The sequence below is a fragment of the Sarcophilus harrisii genome, chromosome 2, assembly GCF_902635505.1.
Source record: "Sarcophilus harrisii chromosome 2, mSarHar1.11, whole genome shotgun sequence".
In the NCBI taxonomy this organism is placed as follows: domain Eukaryota; kingdom Metazoa; phylum Chordata; class Mammalia; order Dasyuromorphia; family Dasyuridae; genus Sarcophilus; species Sarcophilus harrisii.
In genome coordinates, this window is record NC_045427.1 from 57,900,920 (window position 1) to 57,906,662 (window position 5,743).

Consider the following 5,743-nt stretch of genomic DNA (forward strand, 5'->3'; position numbering starts at 1 on the left):
GAGTGATAATTTGGTTTCCTCATTGCCTATTCTTATTCCTTTAATCTCTTTCTCAACTCTTATTCCCAAAGCTAGCATTTCTAATACAATATTAAATAGTAACGATGATAGTGGGTAACCTTGTTTCACTCCTGATCTTATTGGGAATGGTTGCAGTTTGTCCCCATTATATATGATGCATGATGCTTACTGATGGTTTTAAATAGATGCTACTAATTATTTTAAGGAAAAGTCCCATTTATTCCTATACTCTCAAGTGTTTTTAATAGGAATGGATGGTGGATTTTATCAAATGCTTTTTCTGCATCTATTGAGATGATCATATGGTTTTTGTTAATTTGGTTATTAATATGGCCAATTATATTGATAGTTTTCCTAATATTGAAACAACCTTGCATTCCTGGTATAAATCCTACTTGATCGTGGTATATTATCCTGAGGATGATTTTCTGTAGTCTTTTTGCTAATATCTTATTTAAGATTTTAGCATCAAGATTCATTAGGGAGATTGGTCTATAATTTTCTTTCTCTGTTTTCAACCTACCTGGTGTAAGTATCAGTACTATGTCTGTGTCATAAAAGGAATTTGGTAGGACTCCTTCATTCCCTATTTTTTCAAATAGTTTATAAAGCATTGGGGCTAATTGTTCTTTAAATGTTTGGTAGAATTCACATGTAAATCCATCTGGTCTTGGGGATTTTTTTTAGGGAGTTGATTAATGGCTTGTTCTATTTCTTTTTCTGAAATGGGACTATTTAAGCAATTTACTTCCTCCTCTGATAATCTGGGAAGCCTATATTTTTGGAGGTAGTCATCCATTTCGCTTAGGTTATCAAATTTATTGGCATAAAGTTGGGCAAAATAACCCCTTATTATTTCTTTAATTTCCTCTTCATTGGTGGAAAGTTCTCCCTTTTCATTTCTAAGACTACTAATTTGATTTTCCTCTCACCTTTTTCTAATCAAATTTACCAAAGGTTTATCAATTTTATTGGTTTTTTCATAAAACCAACTCTTAGTTTTATTTATTAGTTCAATAGTTTTTTTTTTACTTTCAATATTATTAATTTCTCCTTTTAATTTTAGAATTTCAAGTTTGGTAATTGATTGGGGTTTTTTAATTTGATCTTTTTCTAGCTTTTTAAGTTGCAAGCCCAATTCATTGATCTTCTCTCTCTCTATTTTATTCAAGTAAGCCTCTAAGGAAATAAAATTTCCTCATTACCACTTTGGCTGCATCCCACAAATTTTGGTATGATGTCTCATCGTTGTCATTATCTTGAGTGAAATTATTAATTGTGTCTATAATTTGCTGTTTCACCCAATAATTCTTTAAGATGAGATTATTTAGTTTCCAATTACTTTTTGGTCTATTTACACCTAACTTTTTGTTGAATGTAGTTTTTATTACATCATGATCCGAGAAAAAAACATTTATTATTTCTGCCTTCCTGCATTTAATTTTGAGGTCTTTATATCCTAATATATGGTCAATTTTTGTGTAGGTTCCATGAACTGTTGAGAAGAAAGTATACTATTTTCTGTCACCATTCCGTTTTCTCCAAAGATCTATCATACCTAATTTTTCTAATATTCTATTTACTTCTTTAATTTCTTTCTTATTTGTTTTGTGATTTGATTTACCTAATTCTGAGAGTGCAAGATTGAAACCTCCTACTATTATAGTTTTGCTATCTATTTCTTCTCGCAACTCTCTTAACTTCTCCTTTAGGAAGTTAGATGCTACACCACTAGGTGCATACATGTTTAATACTGATATTGCTTCATTGTCTATAGTACCCTTTAGCAAGATGTAGTTTCCTTCCTTATCTCTTTTAATTAAATCAATTTTTGCTTTTGCTTGATCTGAGATAAGGATTGCTACCCCTGCTTTTTTTACTTCACCTGAAGCATAATAGATTCTGCTCCAGCCTTTTACCTTTACTCTGTATATATCTCCCTGTTTTAAATGTGTTTCCTGTAAACAACATATTGTAGGGTTCTGACTTTTGATCCAGTCTGCTATCCACCTCTACTTTATGGGAGAGTTCATCCCATTCACGTTTATGGTTAAAATTACTAATTCTGTATTTCCTGCCATCCTAATATCCCCAGATTATGCTTTTCTTTTTCTTACCCTCTTCCCCCCTTCCCTAATATTAAACTTATTGATCCCCCTTGCGTCATGCAGCTCTCCCTCTTTAGAATCCCTCCCTCCTCCCTTTGAATCCCTTCCCCTTTCTTGTGCCCTTCCCTTATTATTCTTTTCCCTTTTCCCTTTTCCTCTCTCACTTTTTAATGAGGTGAGAGAAGATTCTCTGTAAAACAAATATGTTATTTCTTCTTTGAGCCAACTCTGATGAGAGTGGGATTCACACAATGTTCCTCCCCCTCTCTAAGTTCCTTCAGATATGATAGGTTTCCTTTGCCTCATCGTTGCATGTAGTTTCCCTCTTTTTATCTCCCCTTTTCCTTTTTTCTAACACTACCCCCTTTCCATTTCTACTTCCCTTTTTTATGTTATATCAGTAAAATCAAATTATACATGTGGTTTTTATGTATATCCACAACAGAAATACAGTTCTCAAGAGTTCCTTTTACCTTTTTCTACTTCTCTTGAGTCCTGTGGTTGGAGATCAAATTTTTTGTTTAAGTCTGGTTTTTTCCTTAGAAACAAATGGAATTCCTCTGTTTCATTAAATGTCCATCTTCTTCCATGGAAAAAAATGCTCAGCTTAGCTGGGTAGTTTATTCTTGGCTGCATTCCAAGTTCTTTTGCCTTTTGGAATATCAGATTCCAGGCCCTTCAATCCTTTAATGTTGAGGCAGCCAGATCTTGAGTGACCCTTATTGTGGCACCTCTATATTTGAATTGTTTTTTCCTGGCTGCTTGTAATATTTTTTCTTTAGTCTGAAAATTCTGAAATTTGGCCACAATATTCCTCAGAGTCTTTATTTTAGGGTCTTTTTCAGAAGGTGTTCGATGAATTCTTTCAATGCCTATTTTACCTTCTGGTTCTATTACTTCTGGGCAGTTCTCTTTGATGATTTCCTATAAAATAGTATCTAGGCTCTTTTTTTCATCATAATTTTCGGGTAGTCCAATGATCCTCAGGTTATCTCTCCTAGATCTATTTTCCAGGTCTGTTGTTTTTCCAAGTAAGTATTTGACATTTTTTCCAATCTTTCATTTTTTTTTGGTTTTATTTGACAATTCTTGATGTCTCAATGAATCCGTCATTTCTATTTGTTCAGTTCTGATTTTTAGTGAGTTATTTTCTTCATTAGCTTTTTTACTTCTTTTTGTATATGTCCAATTGAGTTTTTAAATGAGTTGTTTTGCTCTATGGAGTTTTTTTCCATTTCACTAATTTTTTTTTAGTGAGTTATTTTCTTTTTCCAATTCACAAATTCTGTGTTCCTGCACTTCTTGGAAGTTTTTTACCTTTTCCAATTCACATTTCAGGAAGTTGTTGCTCTCTTGCATAGCTTCTCTTTCCTCTCCCCATTTTTCTTCTAGTTCTCTTTTAAGAACTTTTAAGTTTTTAATAGTCTCTTCTAGGAGAGCCTTTTGTATTGGGGACCAACAATTTTCTGGAGACTGTCTGCTATTAGTCTCTTCAGGGTTGAAAAGCTGCTCTCTTTCTGTATAGAAGCTATCAATCGTCCTTTTGATTTTCTTACTCATTTTGTTAAAGCTTGTAGGGTCTGCCTTCAGGGCCAGGAGGTTACCAGCTTCCTCTTCAGAGCAGTGATAGGTGTATGGACGGGTAACTGTCCTGCCAGCCGGCTACAAAAAGCAGTGAGGTACTGGAGTGGGCTGGGAAAGAGTTCCCCACCCAGAAGTAACTCAGACCTGCAGGGCAGAGCTGGGAAAATGCCCTGCAAAGAACCCTCATTGTGTGAGATAACGACTGCCCTGGGGCTAGACGCTGAGCAGTGAGAGTTTCACTAACCCAAGCCAAATCCCACCCTGGGACTGTGGATATTAGCAGTTGAGCAGTGAATGGCCCTGCAGGGACCAGAAGTGTTTCTGACACGGGAAGCACAGTCCTGCTGGGGAAGTTCTATTACCCCAGGCCAAGCTCCCCACTGTGCCAATTACAGGCTGCCCAGGCTGTGCCTACCTTCCGTGCAGATTTATAACTGCCCCCCCCCAGCAAAAGCCCCAAACTGCAGGATGTGGCTGCAGGGCTGGGTTTCAGTCTGCCTGAGTCACTTTCAGGTTTCAGTGGTTACAGCCAGATCTTGTTAGGTTCTGGCGTTTTTTAAGAGTACCCTCTGTTTTAGGCTTTAATTTTTCTGCCAGTTTACTGCTTTGTAATCAAGGCAGAGCAGTTATCCTATAGCAGAGTGGTCTCTATAACTTCTCTAGCCACTGAGATCACCCTCACCCCTGGTCTGCTCAGGACGCTAGTCTCTCACTGCCTGCACTATTCTGTTCCTGGCTCCTCAGGACAAACCTTTCCTGGAGATCTTCCAGATTATCTTCTGCTGGTAAATTGTAGCGCTTCTAATCTTCATGAATTTAAGCAGTAAAGAGATATTTTTGAGGCTGAATTAAATAGTTGGTTGAGGGGATGAGAGGAGCTTAGAAAGTTGCATGTGCCTTCTCTGACATCTTGGCTCCGCCTCTCTCCAAACTTCTGTTTTCTCTCTCCTTCCCTCCCATCTTTCTTTCCTTCCTATTTCCTTTTCCTTCCTTTCTCCCTTCCTTTCAAGACATTTCAAGTCCAATATAGCTCTAAAACCAGCACCTTGGTATTGTTGGATTCCTTAATATTTGCATCCTTTAGAACGGAATTTGAGCTGCTGCATGCAAGTCTGTACATTGAAATGAAATCTGTATTTGTTAATGTATGTATGTATGTTAAACAAGGTTAACCCACTCCGACCCGATTGCACACCATGTTCAGAATAATGGAAATTTTGAACAATGCTTTTATGATTTCTAATGCACAATTAAAGACTTTTTAAAAATATGCATTGAATTTCTCCCAATGCTCATCAGGAATTAAGAAGAAGGGTGAGACAATGAATTAGGCATTGCTCCTGCCAGAGAAATTAGAGAGATCTTGGGTCTTGTAGACAGAAACCACTGGGATCTGGTTGAATCTCTAGAGAGAGAAATCTTCAAAGGAGGAAAGGTCACTGAGGACAGAGGAACTGGCTGGAAGTGCTTGTGAAGAGCATGAATAGTGTTAGGCATGGAATCAGGAAGAACTGAGTTCTAAATCTCCCTCACACCTACTAGCTGTGGGATCCTGGGAGAGTCATTTAAAGTTCCTCAGCATTGTGTTCTTCATCTATAAAGGGGGAATAATAATAGCACTTGCCTTACAAGGTTGTTGTGAGGTTCTGATTAGATAATTGTATGTGCCTTGTTGCTACATAAATATTATTACTATTATTAATTATTACTATGTTCCTGGTATATCATGTCCACTGAGAGGCTAAGTATGGGATCAGTAGCTTGCAATGTTAGGAAGACAGAAAATAATAGAGAATTCTTTAGAAAGCCATTTATTAAACCTTATTAGCTTATCTCTGTGGGGTGTGTGAACTTGCCCATCTGATTTTTAAGATTGTAATCTAAATTCTCATCTTAAGCACCCTAGAGCAAATATTAACAAGGAAATCAATTCCAAAGCCCTTAGGTTCTAGTTGCCCTTTGACCCAACTGATCTCATATTAAAGCCCAGTTCTGGGATCTGGTTAGACATAACCAGTGCAGAGAGAAAG